This window comes from Aquarana catesbeiana, linkage group LG12 (assembly GCF_042186555.1).
Source record: "Aquarana catesbeiana isolate 2022-GZ linkage group LG12, ASM4218655v1, whole genome shotgun sequence".
Taxonomy (NCBI): domain Eukaryota; kingdom Metazoa; phylum Chordata; class Amphibia; order Anura; family Ranidae; genus Aquarana; species Aquarana catesbeiana.
Window position 1 is genome coordinate 22,448,338 of NC_133335.1, and position 16,754 is coordinate 22,465,091.

The window sequence follows — 16,754 nt, forward strand, 5'->3', positions numbered from 1 at the left end:
GATCCCGCAGCTCCAGCTCCCGTATGTCAGTGAGCTGCTGCTGCAGGGGAGAGTCATGCCGCGTACAGACGATCGGAATTTCCGACACCAAATGTTCGATGTGAGCTTTTTTTCGAAAATTCCGACCGTGTGTAGGCTCCATCGGACATTTGCTGTCGGAATTTCCGACAACAACTGTTTGAGAGCGGGTTCTCAAATTTTCCGACAAGGAGACTTCTTGTCGGAAATTCCGATCGTGTGTACACAATTCCGACGCACAAAAGTCCACGCATGCCCGGAATCAAGCAGAAGAGCCTCACTGGCTATTGAACTTAATTTTTCTCGTCTCGTCGTACGTGTTGTACGTCACCGCGTTCTTGACATTCGGAATTTCCGACAACATTTGTGCGACCGTGTGTATGCAAGACAAGTTTGAGCCAACATCCTTCGGAAAAAAATCCACTGTTTGGTTGTCGGAATGTCCGATCGTCTGTACGCGGCATTAGGAGTGCCATTTCTTTCATTTCTGTCTGCTCCTTCGTTCCTCAGCTATCTGCATAAACCACTTCTGACAAGTTTTCCTGACACCAAGAGAAAAATGGTGACAGGGGAAGGAGCTCTAGCACACAGTCTGTGATTGACAGCCTTAGCTCTGTTCCTGTGTGCTGTGTGAAGGGGGTGGGTCCTTTCCCTCCAATTACCTCTCACAGCTCACCCCTCTGAGCTATGCAGTGTGTCATTTCACCTCCCGCCCCTGTTTTTTAAAAGCTCAGACAAGCTTTATAAATTCTGGACTTTGAAATGCTGTAGAGAAGATTGCAGATAAACAGGTGCAACTTATGTAGGAGGATTTGTTTCATCTCTGTGGATCACCTGAGGCCAGTCACCTCACTGGGAATATGGAAGGGTTTACAACCAACTTCAACTACTTGCCGACCAGCCGATGCAGGAAGGTTGGCACGGCTGCGCGAATCGCTGTCATTGCGCGTCGGCCACTGTAAGAGGCTATAGGGGACCCCGGAGCCGATGTGCGTGGCCAGCGGTCGAGGTGCTCGCCGGCCACCCGCGACCGCTCCTCAGAGAGCCAGAGCGGGGATCTGTCAATGTAAACAGACAGATCCCTGTTCTGTCAGGGGAGTAGCGAGAGATCTGCTGTTCCTAATGATCAGGAACAGCGATCTCTCCCCTCCTCTAGTCAGTCCCCTCCCCCCACAGTTAGAAACACCTCCCTAGGGAACACTTAACCCCTTGATCGCCCCCCTAGTGTTAACCCCTTCCCTGCCAGTGACATTTATACTGTAATCAGTGGCTATTTTTAGCTCCGATCGCTGTATAAATGTCACTGGTCCCAAAAAGTGTCAAAAGTGTCCAATGTGTCCGTCGCAATGTTGCAGCCCCGCTAAAAATCGCAGATCCATTACTAGTAAAAAAGAAAGAAATAATAAAAATGCCATAAATCTATCCCCTGTTTTGTAGACGCTATAACTTTTGCGCAAACCAATCAATATACGCTTATTATTTTTTTGTTTTTTTTTTTACCAAAAATATGTAGAAGAATACGTATTGGCCTAAACTTATTTTTTTAATTTTTAGGGGATATTTATTATAGTAAATAGTAAAATAATATAGTTTTTTTTCTCAAGATAGTCGCTCTTTATTTGTTTATAGCGCAAAAAATAAAAACCGCAGAGGTGATCAAATACCGCCAAAAGAAAGCAAGGACATACATTTTGTTTGGGTACAAACGACCGCGCAATTGTCACTTAAAGCGATTTTAAGTCATTAAATGGGGTAAATCCTTCCGGTCCTTAACTGGTTAAGTACAGTTATCCACTTCTGTACCATTTTTCTTCCACAATTTCTCCTCCTGCACGAGGAGCTGAAGACGTAAAATCTACGTCTTCAGCTCCTCGTGCAGGAGGAGAAATTGTGGAAGACAAAATGTCCTGTTTGTACTTCTGTTGTTCGTCTATGAAAAAAAAAAAAATATATAAATAAAAAGACTAAACCAAAAAAAACGGGATTTTCCCCTCCTCCAGGTAAAGGAAGTGAGCAAAGATCTTCCATAGGGGAAGGCATACAGCAATAAAAAAAACCAAGGTTTTAACCCTTTGCCACTCTGTCCAAAACAAGTATAGATCACCTTTAACTAAAAGGGTCATTTGTAACTGAAGACTGCGAGACCTAATCGCATATAAGTTCTAATATTACCTGAACAGCCATTGTGAGGAATCTTATGTAGACAGGTCCCATCAATGCTCATTTACAGTTTTGTAAAAGCAATGTTTCCATGGTATAATCTGTATAAGAAAAAATAAAACAAATTCATGAGTCTTGGGTACAGTGCTGTCAGTAAGTGCTCTTCCCTTTACCACCAGTGTAAATGTATTAAATTAACCATCTAATTATGTTTAAATTGAAGCACACCATTCTCTTTGTTGTGCCCCCCTCTAGTGGTCAGTATAGGTATAACTATTGTCAGTACTGATCTTTTTCCTGAGCAATCCATACATCATGCCTAGCTGCTGAATTCAAGCTGTATTAGGCCTGATTCACACCTATGGCATTTTTAAAGCTTTTTGCATTGTGCAGATTTGTACTACAGCCCATTTAACACGGTTTCCTATGTAGCGCAAATCTGCAAAATGCAAAAAGCACTAAAAGTGCCATAGGTGTGAATCAAGCCTTAAACCCCCAAAGCAAACATTTCATATTTTGCAGCTACCCAGTTCTTAGATGTGATGCCTGCATTTGTTTTCTTTTTTAGGCTTTCTTTCCTTTATTTTCACCTGGCGATCCTGCCAGTAAGTCCTGTTTTTTTTTTTTTTTCTTCAAAAGAACAAGCTCTCCTGTAAATGTAGCAATTAGTGTGTTGAGACAAACCATTGAACAGGGACAGGGGTGCTTAAAATGATCAGCTTTTATTGATTTATGTAATACCTTTTATCCCAAAAGTAAAAAAAAAAAAAACTTGCTGTAACTGCTTATAAAGTGTGAGCTGGAGTCCGGCTTCAATTTATTAGTGTATGTAAATCTGCCAGTACATCTAACACTCTGCCCTGAGTGGCAACACAGGAATACATTTTTTTTTTTTTTTTTAAAGTATCGTGGACATTACTCAATTGTTTTTGTTGCAATGGCACTAATATGGCTACCAACACCCCAAACATCACAGAAATCCAGAGACCCTAGAGAATATAATGGCGATCATTGCAATATTTTATGGATTGCTCAGGAAAAAGATCAGTACTGACAATAGTTATTGACTGACAATTTTTTGGGGGAAAAAAATACACTTTGATGAATTAAAAAAACAAAAAAAACTGTAAATTTAGCCCAATTTTTTGGTATAATGTGAAAGATGATGTTACGCCGAGTTAATAAATACCTAACATGTCACGCTTTAACCACTTTCCGACCAGCCGCTGTCGTTATACTGCGGCAGGTTGGCTCTCCTGTGCGAATCGCTGTAGCTGTACGGTGGCTCGCGCAGGCGCACTGTCGGGCAGCGCGCTCTCGCTGCACGGTGCGGGAGCGTGCACGCGGGTCGGGCGGACTTGATGTCCGCCAGCGACCCGAGATCGCCTAGTACAGAGGCAGAGCGGGGATCTGCCAGTGTAAACAAGCGGATCCCGATTCCGCCAGATGACATGACAGAGATCTACTGTTCCCAGTGATCGGGAACAGCGATCTCTGTCATGTCCCAGTGAGCCCACCCCCCCCCTACAGTTAGAACACACCTAGAAAACACACCTAACCCCTTGATCGCCCCCCCCTAGTGTTAACCCCTTCCCTGCCAGTGTCATTTTTACATTGATCAGTGCATTTTTATAGCACTGATCAATGTAATAATGTCACTGGTCCCCATAAAGTGTAATTTGGGGTCAGATTTGTCCGCCGCAATGTGGCAGTTCCCCTAAAAATCGCAGATTGCTGCCGTAACTAGTAAAAACAAAAAAAAAAATAAAAGTTTCTAAATATATCCCATAGTTTGTAGATGCGATAACTTTTGCGCAAACCAATCAATATACGCTTATTGTGATTTTGTTTTACCAAAAATATGTAGAAGTATCTATATCGGCCTAAACTGATAAATAAATGTTTTTTTTTTATATATTTTTGGGGGATATTTAGTATAGCAAAAAGTAAAAACAATTTATTTTTTTTCAAAATTGTCGCTCTTTGTTTGTTTATAGCACAAAAAATAAAAACTGCAGAGCTGATCAAATACCAACAAAATAAAGCTGTATTTGTGGGAAAAAAAGGACGTTAATTTTGTTTGGGTGCAACGTTGCACGACCGCGCAATTGTCAGTTAAAGCGACGCAGTGCCATATTGCAAAAAATTGCCTGGTCATTAAGGGAGCAGATCCTTTCGGTAAAAATTGCGCACACTCGTGGAATGGCAACAAACTACGGTACTAATGCCGTGTACACATGATCGGACTTTACGGCATACTTGGTCCGGCGTACCGGATTTCTTCGGACAATTAGATCGTGTGTGGCGCCAGCGGACTTTGTTTTCTCAAAAGTTTGACAGACTTAGATTTGAAACATGTTTCAAATCTGTCTGACGGACTCGAGTCAAAAAGTCCGCTCGTCTGTATGCTAGTCCAACGGACAAAAAAACGACGCTAGGGCAGCTATTGGCTACTGGCTATGAACTTCCTTGTTTTAGTCCGCTTGTACGTCATCACCTACGAATCCGTTAAAAATGCCCCTGTCCTCGGTAGCTTGCACTCAGAAGCGAACGCACACGCAAGTCCCGCCCACATATGTAAACGCCGCTCAAACCACACATGTGAGGTATCGCCGCATGCGTTATGCCCTGTACACACGGTCGGACATTGATCGGACATTCCGACAACAAAATCCATGGATTTTTTCCGACGGATGTTGGTTCAAACTTGTCTTGCATACACACGGTCACACAAAGTTGTCGGAAAATCCGATCGTTCTGAACGCGGTGACGTAAAACACGTACGTCGGGACTATAAACGGGGCAGTAGCCAATAGCTTTCGTCTCTTAATTTATTCTGAGCATGCGTGGCACTTTGTGCGTCGGATTTGTGCACACACGATCTGAATTTCCGACAACGGATTTTGTTGTCGGAAAATTTTTGTGTCGGAAATTCTGATGGAAAATTAGTAATGGAGCCCACACACGGTCGGAATTTCCGACAACAAGGTCCTATCACACATTTTCCATCTGAAAATCCGACCGTGTGTACGGGGCATAAGAGCGCGAGCAACAATTCTAGCCCTAGACCTCCTCTGTAACTCTAAACTGGTAACCTGTAAAAATTTTCAAAGCGTCGCCCGTGGAGATTTTTAAGTATCGAAGTTTGGCGCCATTCCACGAGCGTGCACAATTTTAAAGCGTGACATGTTAGGTATCTATTTACTCAGCGTAACATCATCTTTCACATTATACAAAAAAATTGGGCTAACTTTACCGCTTTGTTATTTTTTTAATTCATGAAACCGTTTTTTTTCCAAAAAAAAAGGCGTTTGAAAAATGATTGCGCAAATACCTTGCGAGATAAAAAGTTGTAATGACCACCATTATATTCCCTAGGGTGTCTGCTAAAAAACATATATAATATTTGGGGGTTCTGAGTAATTTTCTAGCAAAAAAAATGATGAATTTTACATGTAGGAGAGAAGTGTCAGAATAGGCCCGGTATAGAAGTGGCGAGAGGCGGAAGTGACGTCAGACGTCACTCTGGTCCTTCAGCAGCATAGAGTCAAGTGTCTATCTTGCCCTCACTCAGCTTCCTGCCCAGGCATCCGATGGATCGGCTCCGGGCTTCCCAACGGGTCCGGTCAGCTTGGAGACGACTGGGATGCGGGGGGAAGGGGGCGCCTCTCCCGCTGCCTAGAAAAGTGATCTCGTGGCGAGTCCGCCGCTGGGACTACTTTTATATGAAAGCCATCCGCCTGCTGTAAATAAAGATATCTGGGTTATGGCAGCTAGCAGCAGCCATAACCCTGGTGTTTAACGTCAAAGTAATAACGTATATTTAAAGTTAGGAGGTCGGCAAGTGGTTAAAAATGTAGCTGCTGTAGGCGTGACCACTGTGCTGTTTGGGCCAACAGTTATGACCATCAGACGTGGTGGCAGGACTTTTGGTGCGCTTTCAGAAAACACAGCAAAACCGCGGGACATAATAGACATCAATGGGACCCCCTGCTTGTGCCGCACATAGTGTGAACCCGGCCTTAAACAATTTAAAGTGGTTCTCAAGGCAGAAGGCTTTTTATTAAAAGGATATCTAAAGGTTTGTTTTAAAAAATAAAAAAAGTCAAACATGTCATACTCCTCTGTGCAGTTGGTTTTGCAGAGTGTGGCCCCGATCCTCCTCGTCTGGGGTCCATCAGCCACGCTCCCAGCTCCTCCTCTTCTCGAGTGCCCTGTCGGAGAGATGCTCCCCCTTGGAGACACTCGTGCAGTTGCGCTCCCATGTCCTGCTGCTGCGTCTGTTGATACAGACAGCAGGACTCGGCCCCGCCCCCCCGTTCCGGCATCATTCGATTTGATTGACAGCAACGGGAACCAATGGCTGTTCTGCCATCAATCTAAACAATCAGGTCCCGAGACACTGGCTGGAGCTGGTGTGCTCATCTCCATCGCTGGAAAGACCGGGTTCAGGTAAGTAAAGGGGGGGCTCTGGGGGGGGGCAGCTACATCACAGGAGGTTTTTCATCTTCATGCATAGAATGCATGAAGGTGAAAAACCTTGATGGTTTAAAACCCCTTTAACCACTTGCCGACCGCCTAACGTATATATACGTCGGCAGAATGGCACGGGCAGGCAGAATCACGTACCTGTACGTGATCTGCCTCCCGCGGGCGGGGGGTCCGATCGGACCCCCCCCCGGTGCCATCGGCGGTCGGCATCTGACTGGGAGCGTCGGGAGGCGAGGGGGAGACCATCCGATCGTGGCCCCCCCCTCGCGATCGCTCCCAGCCAATGGGAATCCTCCTCTGCCTGTGTGTAGTTTCACACAGGCAGAGGATGTGATGTCATCTCTCCTCGGTCTGGCAGTTTCCGTCCAGCGCCGAGGAGAGAAGACATGTAAGTCCACACAACACAAACACACACAGTAGAACATGCCAGGCATACTTTACACCCCCGATCGCCCCCCGATCCCCCCCCAATCACCCCCCCCCCCTGTCACAAACTGACATTAGCAGTATTTTTTTTTTTTTTTTTTTTCTGATTACTGCATAGTGTCAGTTTGTGACAGTTACAGTGTTAGGGCAGTGAATATTACCCCCCTTTAGGTCTAGGATACCCCCCTAACCCCCCCTAATAAAGTTTTAACCCCTTGATCACCCCCTGTCACCAGTGTCACTAAGCGATCATTTTTCTGATCGCTGTATTAGTGTCGCTGGTGACGCTAGTTAGTGAGGTAAATATTTAGGTTCGCCGTCAGCGTTTTATAGCGACAGGGACCCCCATATACTATCTAATAAAGGTTTTAACCCCTTGATTGCCCCCTAGTTAACCCTTTCACCACTGATCACCGTATAACTGTTACGAGTGACGCTGGTTAGTTCGTTTATTTTTTATAGTGTCAGGGCACCCGCCGTTTATTACCGAATAAAGGTTTAGCCCCCTGATCGCCCAGCGGTGATATGCGTCGCCCCAGGCAGCGTCAGATTAGCGCCAGTACCGCTAACACCCACGCACGCAGCATACGCCTCCCTTAGTGGTATAGTATCTGTACGGATCAATATCTGATCCAATCAGATCTATACTAGCGTCCCCAGCAGTTTAGGGTTCCCGAAAACGCAGTGTTAGCGGGATCAGCCCAGATACCTGCTAGCACCTGCGTTTTGCCCCTCTGCCCGGCCCACCCAAGTGCAGTATCGATCGATCACTGTCACTTACAAAACACTAAACGCATAACTGCAGCGTTCGCATAGTCAGGCCTGATCCCTGCGATCGCTAACAGTTTTTTTGGTAGCGTTTTGGTGAACTGGCAAGCACCAGCCCCAGGCGTCAGGTTAGCGCCAGTACCGCTAACACCCACGCACGCACCGTACACCTCCCTTAGTGGTATAGTATCTGAACGCATCAATATCTGATCTTATCAGATCTATACTAGCGTCCCCAGCAGTTTAGGGTTCCCACAAACGCAGTGTTAGCGGGATCAGCCCAGATACCTGCTAGCACCTGCGTTTTGCCCCTCCGCCCGGCCCAGCCCAGCCCACCCAAGTGCAGTATCGATCGATCACTGTCACTTACAAAACACTAAACACATAACTGCAGCGTTCGCAGAGTCAGGCCTGATTCCTGCGATCGCTAACAGTTTTTCTGGTAGCGTTTTGGTGAACTGGCAAGCACCAGCCCCAGGCAGCGTCAGGTTAGCGCCAGTACCGCTAACACCCACGCACGCAGCATACGCCTCCCTTAGTGGTATAGTATCTGATCGGATCAATATCTGATCCGATCAGATCTATACTAGCGTCCCCAGCAGTTTAGGGTTCCCACAAACGCAGTGTTAGCGGGATCAGCCCAGATACCTGCTAGCACCTGCGTTTTGCCCCTCCGCCCGGCCCAGCCCAGCCCACCCAAGTGCAGTATCGATCGATCACTGTCACTTACAAAACACTAAACACATAACTGCAGCGTTCGCAGAGTCAGGCCTGATCCTTGCGATCGCTAACAGTTTTTTTGGTAGCGTTTTGGTGAACTGGCAAGCACCAGCGGCCTAGTACACCCCGGTCGTAGTCAAACCAGCACTGCAGTAACACTTGGTGACGTGGCGAGTCCCATAAGTGCAGTTCAAGCTGGTGAGGTGGCAAGCACAAGTAGTGTCCCGCTGCCACCAAGAAGACGAACACAGGCCCGTCGTGCCCATAGTGCCCTTCCTGCTGCATTCGCCAATCCTAATTGGGAACCCACCACTTCTGCAGCGCCCCTACTTCCCCCATTCACATCCCCAATCAAATGCAGTCGGCTGCATGAGAGGCATTTTCTTTATGTCCTCCCGAGTACCCCTACCCAACGAACCCCCCCCAAAAAAGATGTGTCTGCAGCAAGCGCGGATATAGGCGTGACACCCGCTATCATTGTCCCTCCTGTCCTGACAATCCTGGTCTTTGCATTGGTGAATATTTTGAACGCTACTATGCACTAGTTGAGTATTAGCGTAGGGTACAGCATTCCACAGACTAGGCACACTTTCACAGGGTCTCCCAAGATGCCATCGCATTTTGAGAGACCCGAACCTGGAACCGGTTACAGTTATAAAAGTTAGTTACAAAAAAAAGTGTAAAAAAAAAAAAAAACACATACAAAAATATAAAATAAAAAAAAAATAGTTGTCGTTTTATTGTTCTTTCTCTCTCTATTCTCTCTCTCTATTGTTCTGTACTTTTTTACTGTATTCTATTCTGCAATGTTTTATTGTTATTATGTTTTATCATGTTTGCTTTTCAGGTATGCAATTTTTTATACCTTACCGTTTACTGTGCTTTATTGTTAACCATTTTTTTGTCTTCAGGTACGCCATTCACGACTTTGAGTGGTTATACCAGAATGATGCCTGCAGGTTTAGGTATCATCTTGGTATCATTCTTTTCAGCCAGCGGTCGGCTTTCATGTAAAAGCAATCCTAGCGGCTAATTAGCCTCTAGACTGCTTTTACAAGCAGTGGGAGGGAATGCCCCTCCCCCCCCAACGTCTTCCGTGTTTTTCTCTGGCTCTCCTGTCTCAACAGGGAACCTGAAAATGCAGCCGGTGATTCAGCCAGCTGACCATAGAGCTGATCAGAGACCAGAGTGGCTCCAAACATCTCTATGGCCTAAGAAACCGGAAGCTACGAGCATTTTATGACTTAGATTTCGCCGGATGTAAACAGCGCCATTGGGAAATTGGGAAAGCATTTTATCACACCGATCTTGGTGTGGTCAGATGCTTTGAGGGCAGAGGAGAAATCTAGGGTCTAATAGACCCCAATTTTTGCAAAAAAGAGTACCTGTCACTACCTATTGCTATGATAGGGGATATTTACATTCCCTGAGATAACAATAAAAATGATTAAAAAAAAAAAAAAATGAAAGGAACAGTTTAAAAATAAGATAAAAAAATAATAATAATAAAGAAAAAAAAAAAAAAAAAAAAAAAAGCACCCCTGTCCCCCCTGCTCTCGCGCTAAGGCGAACGCAAGCGTCGGTCTGGCGTCAAATGTAAACAGCAATTGCACCATGCATGTGAGGTATCGCCGCGAAGGTCAGATCGAGGGCAGTAAGTTTAGCAGTAGACCTCCTCTGTAAATCTAAAGTGGTAACCTGTAAAGGCTTTTAAAGGCTTTTAAAAATGTATTTAGTTTGTCGCCACTGCACGTTTGTGCGCAATTTTAAAGCATGTCATGTTTGGTATCCATGTACTCGGCCTAAGATCATCTTTTTTATTTCATCAAACATTTGGGCAATATAGTGTGTTTTAGTGCATTAAAATGTAAAAAAGTGTGTTTTTTCCCCAAAAAATGCGTTTGAAAAATCGCTGCGCAAATACTGTGTGAAAAAAAAAAATGAAACACCCACCATTTTAATCTGTAGGGCATTTGCTTTAAAAAAAATATATAATGTTTGGGGGTTCAAAGTAATTTTCTTGCAAAAAAAAATTATTTTTTTATGTAAACAATAAGTGTCAGAAAGGGCTTTGTCTTCAAGTGGTTAGAAGTGTGGGTGATGTGTGACATAAGCTTCTAGATGTTGTGCATAAAATGCCAGGACAGTTCAAAACCCTCCCAAATGACCCCATTTTGGAAAGTAGACACCCCAAGCTATTTGCTGAGAGTCATGTTGAGTCCATGGAATAATTTATATTGTGACACAAGTTGCGGGAAAGAGACAATTTTTTATTTTTTTTATTTTTTTTTTGCGCAAAGTTGTCACTAAATGATATATTGCTCAAACATGCCATGGGAATATGTGAAATTACACCCCAAAATACATTCTGCTGCTTCTCCTGAGTACGGGGATACCACATGTGTGGGACTTTTTGGGAGCCTAGCCGCGTACGGGACCCCGAAAACCAAGCACCGCCTTCAGGCTTTCTAAGGCCGTAAATTTTTGATTTCACTCTTCACTGCCTATCACAGTTTCGGAGGCCATGGAATGCCCAGGTGGCAAAAAAACCCCCCAAATGACCCCATTTTGGAAAGTAGACACCCCAAGCTATTTGATGAGAGGTATAGTGAGTATTTTGCAGACCTCACTTTTTGTCACAAAGTTTTGAAAATTGAAAAAAGAAAAAAAAAAATTTTTTTTCTCGTCTTTCTTTATTTTCAAAAACAAATGAGAGCTGCAAAATACTCACCATGCCTCTCAGCAAATAGCTTGGGGTGTATACTTTCCAAAATGGGGTCATTTGGGGGGGGTTTGTGCCACCTGGGCATTCCATGGCCTCCGAAACTGTGATAGGCAGTGAGGAGTAAAATCAAAAATGTACGCCCTTAGAAATCCTGAAGGTGGTGATTGGTTTTCGGGGCCCTGTACGCGGCTCGGCTCCCAAAAAGTCCCACACATGTGGTATCCCCATACTCAGGAGAAGCAGCTAAATGTATTTTGGGGTGCAATTCCACATATGCCCATGGCCTGTGTGAGCAATATATCATTTAGTGACAACTTTGTGCAAAAAAAAAAAAAAAAAAAAAAAATTTGTCACTTTCCCGCAACTTGTGTCAAAATATAAAACATTCCATGGACTCACCATGCCTCTCAGCAAATAGCTTGGGGTGTCTACTTTCCAAAATGGGGTCATTTGGGGGGGTTTTATGTCATCTGGGCATTTTATGGCCTTCAAAACTGTGATAGGTAGTGAGGAGTAAAATCAAAAATGTACGCCCTTAGAAATCCTGAAGGCAGTGATTGGTTTTCGGGGCCCCGTACGCGGCTAGGCTCCCAAAAAGTCTCACACATGTGGTATCCCCATACTCAGGAGAAGCAGCTAAATGTATTTTGGGGTGCAATTCCACATATGCCCATGGCCTGTGTGAGCAATATATCATTTAGTGACAACTTTTTGTAATTTTTTTTTTTTTTTTTTTTTTTTGTCATTGTTCAATCACTTGGGACAAAAAAAATGAATATTCAATGGGCTCAACATGCCTCTCAGCAAATTCCTTGGGGTGTCTACTTTCCAAAATGGGGTCATTTGTGGGGGTTTTGTACTGCCCTGCCATTTTAGCACCTCAAGAAACGACATAGGCAGTCATAAATTAAAGGCTGTGTAAATTCCAGAAAATGTACCCTAGTTTGTAGACGCTATAACTTTTGCGCAAACCAATAAATATACACTTATTGACATTTTTTTTACCAAAGACATGTGGCCGAATACATTTTGGCCTAAATGTATGACTAAAATTGAGTTTATTGGATTTTTTTTAGAACAAAAAGTAGAAAATATCATTTTTTTTCAAAATTTTCGGTCTTTTTCCGTGTATAGCGCAAAAAATAAAAACGGCAGAGGTGATCAAATACTATCAAAAGAAAGCTCTATTTGTGGGAAGAAAAGGACGCAAATTTCGTTTGGGTACAGCATTGCATGACCGCGCAATTAGCAGTTAAAGCGACGCAGTGCCGAATTGTAAAAAGTGCTCTGGTCAGGAAGGGGGTAAAACCTTCCGGGGCTGAAGTGGTTAATGCATAGAATGCATTAAGGTAACAAACCTTCCGGGGGCAGCTCCTCCCCCTTGCCCCCCTAATACTTTCCCGAGCCCCATCTCAATCCAGCAATGTGCATGAGAGCAGTGGCTCCCCCCGGGTCTCTCTTTCTCCTCATTGGCTCACACAGCAGCGTGAGCCATTGGCTCCTGCTGCTGTCAATAACAGCCAGTGAGCCAATGAGGAGAGAGGGGGCAAGCCTCACTCTGTGTGTGAATGGACAATGTCCATTCACAGGAGCACAGCTCAGGAGGGCCCCCCATAGCAAGAGGCTTGCTATTGGGGGAACTCAGCAGGGGGGAGGAGCCAGGACCGCCAGCTGGGTACCCAAAAAAAAAAAAATAAGAGGATCAGGCCTGCCCTGTGCAAAACCATTACACAGAACAGGTAAATATAACATATTTGTTACTTAAAAAAAAAAAAACCTTTTGGAATCACTTTAAATATTGATTTATACCTTCCTAACTATTTACTATACCTTCCTATCTATTTACTATACCTTCCTAACTATTTACTATATCTTCCTATCTATTTACTATATCTTCCTATCTATTTACTATATCTTCCTATCTATTTACTAATGCTAGTTTAAGGATTGCTAGATTAAGAATGCTAGCATAAGGATTACAAGTAGTTCACATTGATTGAGAGAGCTAAGTCCCACTTTAAAGCGGACCTACAGTATTTTTTTTAAACTTTCCATCTATTAAATCCTCTGTCCTTGTTGTTGTTTTAACTTTGGATAGTAAAACATTTTTTTTTCTGCCAGTAAATCCCTTATACAGCCCACTTCCTGTTTCTTGTCTGGTCATTAGCCTAGGCTTATGACATCATGTACAGTTCTCTCTCTAACTCTCGTGGGAGTTTGCCAGGAAGGGAGGGTGGATGAGTCATAAGAGGGCCAATGAGAACTGCAGACCAGGAGGTGTGCCTCTGTGTGTCTGTGTAAATCCAGGAAGTGAACAGGCAGAAGCTGCGGCTGCCCACAGTTAAAATGGCTGCAGCCAGACTCAATGGAGGGAGATTTCTGCAGCATAGCTCCCAACTGACCCTGATTTCGAGGGACTGTCCCTGATTTGGAGCAATGTCCCTCTGTCCCTCATTCCTCCTCATTTGTCCCTCATTTTGGTCTGATCTATATAGATGTATATAAAATGCACTTTTTACATATCAAAAAGGGTTTTCCAGCGCTAAACCTTTCATCTGATTTCTAAATTGCTGCATTTGTAAATTCCAAAAGCCAATATAAAGGAATAGTAGTGGTAAAAAAAAGCACTTGTGGGTTCAACCAATCTTGTTTTTTTTTTTTGTACAATTCCCCGTTAAGGGGCGTGGCAGGGGGGTGTGTCCTATGCCTGCACACTTTTGCTGATAAGTGTCCCTCATTCCCATTCTTAAAAAGTTGGGAGGTATGCTGCAGCATATTTGGCAAGTAAAGAATCACAGTAAATACATAGCTCCCAACTGTCCCTGATTCCGAGGGACTGTCCCTGATTTGGAGCAATGTCCCTCTTTCCTCCTCATTTGTCCCTCATTTTGCTCTGATCTATATAGATGTATATAAAATGCACTTTTTATCTTTCAAAAAGTGTTTTCCAGCGCTAAACTTTTCACCTGTTTTCTAAATTGCTGCATTTGTAAATTCCAAAAGCCAATATAAAGGAATAGTAGTGGTAAAAAAGCAAGTGAGGATTTAACCGATCTTGTTTTTTTGTACAATTCTCCTTTAAGGGGGCGTGGCAAGGGGCGTGTCCTATGCCTGCATACTTTTGCTGGTAGGTGTCCCTCATTCCCATCTGAAAAAAGTTGGGAGGTGTGGTATATATAAAATAATATGCAAAGGGGTTGGAGGGAAGCTTCAGAATGGCAAAGATGTTTTTTTGTTTTTTTTTTACAGATTATGTGAGCAGACTGCAGTTCCTGTAATGATCAAAAGTCATTTTTAATAGTTTTGAATCTGCAGCTTTCTTTATAATAATACCTTGCGATCCGTTTACAATAATCATCCGAGGTGTGTGCAATGACCACTGACAAATGCAATTTAGAAAATGGAAGAAATGTGCTGAAGACAAAGAAAAAAAAAAAAAAAAAAGCTCAAGCTTTGTTTAAAGGAAGAATACCAAGACCAGAAAGGATTAAAATGCGATTAGCCAAATTAACTTTGAATTAAGCTGTGATTTAAATGTACTTACAGCCCTCTTTTTTTTTTTTTTTCAATGTGTCCTTTATGGCAATATGTACAATTGTAATTGTATTGCCATTTTCTGAAAACTCAATAAAAAAGAGATGAAATGAAATGAAGCGTTGTATTCAGGCTACGTACATAGGTAGGAGGTGTATGAATAAAAAAGCCAATTGAACCTCATTTAAAACCTATGCGCTTTGCTACTCAGTCTAATAAGGAAGCGCAGTGAGGCTCCCAGCATGCAAAGCGATTTCCCAGAATGCAAAATAATAAAAATATTTGCACATGCAAATCCATTACCCGGCTATGCGTCACTTTACAGTCACTTCCATACAGTTTTATTGGACACAGAGACATGGTCATCACATATATTCACCCCACAGGGGGTAAGTACCTGAAAAAAAAAAAACCCAGAATGTAACGCATGAAGGCAATTTTAGAAGTTACATTTTAGAAGCGCTAACATTAACCGCTTCAGCCCCGGAAGATTTTACCCCCTTCCTGACCAGAGCACTTTTTTTTTGCGATTCGGCGCTGCGTCGCTTTAACTGACAATTGTGCGGCCGTGCGACGTTGCACCCAAACAAAAATTGACGTCCTTTTTTTCCCCCACAAATAGAGCTTTCTTTTGGTTGGTATTTGATCACCTCTGCGGTTTTTATTTTTTTGCGCTATAAACAAAAAAAGAGCGACAATTTTGAAAAAAAAAAAAACGCATTATTTTTTACTTTTTGCTATAATAACTATCCCCAAAAAATATATAAAAAAAAACATTTTTTTTTCCTCAGTTTAGGCCGATACGTATTCTTCTACATATTTGTGGTAAAAAAATGGCAATAAGCGAATATTGATTGGTTTGTGCAAAAGTTATAGCGTCTACAAAATAGGGGATAGTTTTATGGCATTTTTATTATTATTATTTTTTTTTTACTAGTAATGGTGGCGATCTGCGATTTTTATCAGGACTGCAACATTATGGTGGACACATCAGACAATTTTGACACATTTTTGGGACCATTGGCGTTTATACAGCGATCAGTGCTATAAAAATGCATTTCCCCTCTTACATTAGGTCCCCATCAGAGCCCCCCCTTACACATCAGGGTCCCCATCAGAGTCCCCCCAGACATGAGGGTCCCCATCAGAGTCCCCTCAGACATCAGGGTTCCTATGAGAATCCCCCTTCACATCTGGGTCCCCATCTGCATCCCCCTTAAATCAGGGTCCCCTTCAGAGACCCCCCTTACTTCTGAGTCCTTATGAGAATCCCCCTTACATCACACCCCCTCTTCCATCAGGATCCCCATCAAAGTTTCCTTAAATCAGGGTCCCTATCAGAGTCCCTACTTATAACTGGGTTTACATCTGAGTCCTCCCTTACATCAGTATCCCCATAAGAGCACCCCCCCTCATCAGGGTCCTCATCAGAGCCCCCCTTACATCAGGGTCCCCATCAAAGCCCCCTTACATCAGGTCCCTATCAGAGTCCCTCTTATAACAGGGTTCCCATCTGAGTCCTCTCTTACATCAGTGTCCCCATCAGAGCCCCCCTTGCATCAGGCTCCCCATGAGAGCCCCCTTTGCATCAGGCTCCCCATCAGAGCCCCCCTTGCATCAGGCTCCCCATCAGAGCCCCCTTTGCATCAGGCTCCCCATCAGAGCCCCCCTTGCATCAGGCTCCCCATCAGAGTCCCCTTTGCATCAGGCTCCCCATCAGAGCCCCCCTTGCATCAGGCTCCCCATCGGAGCCCCCTTGCATCAGGCTCCCCATCAGAGCCCCCACTTACATTAAGCTCCCCATCAAAGTTCCCCCTTCCATCGGGATCCCCATCAGATTCCCCCTTACATCAGGGTCCCCCCTTGCATTAGGGTTCCCATCGGAGTCCCTTCAGAGATACCCAGTTCCCAT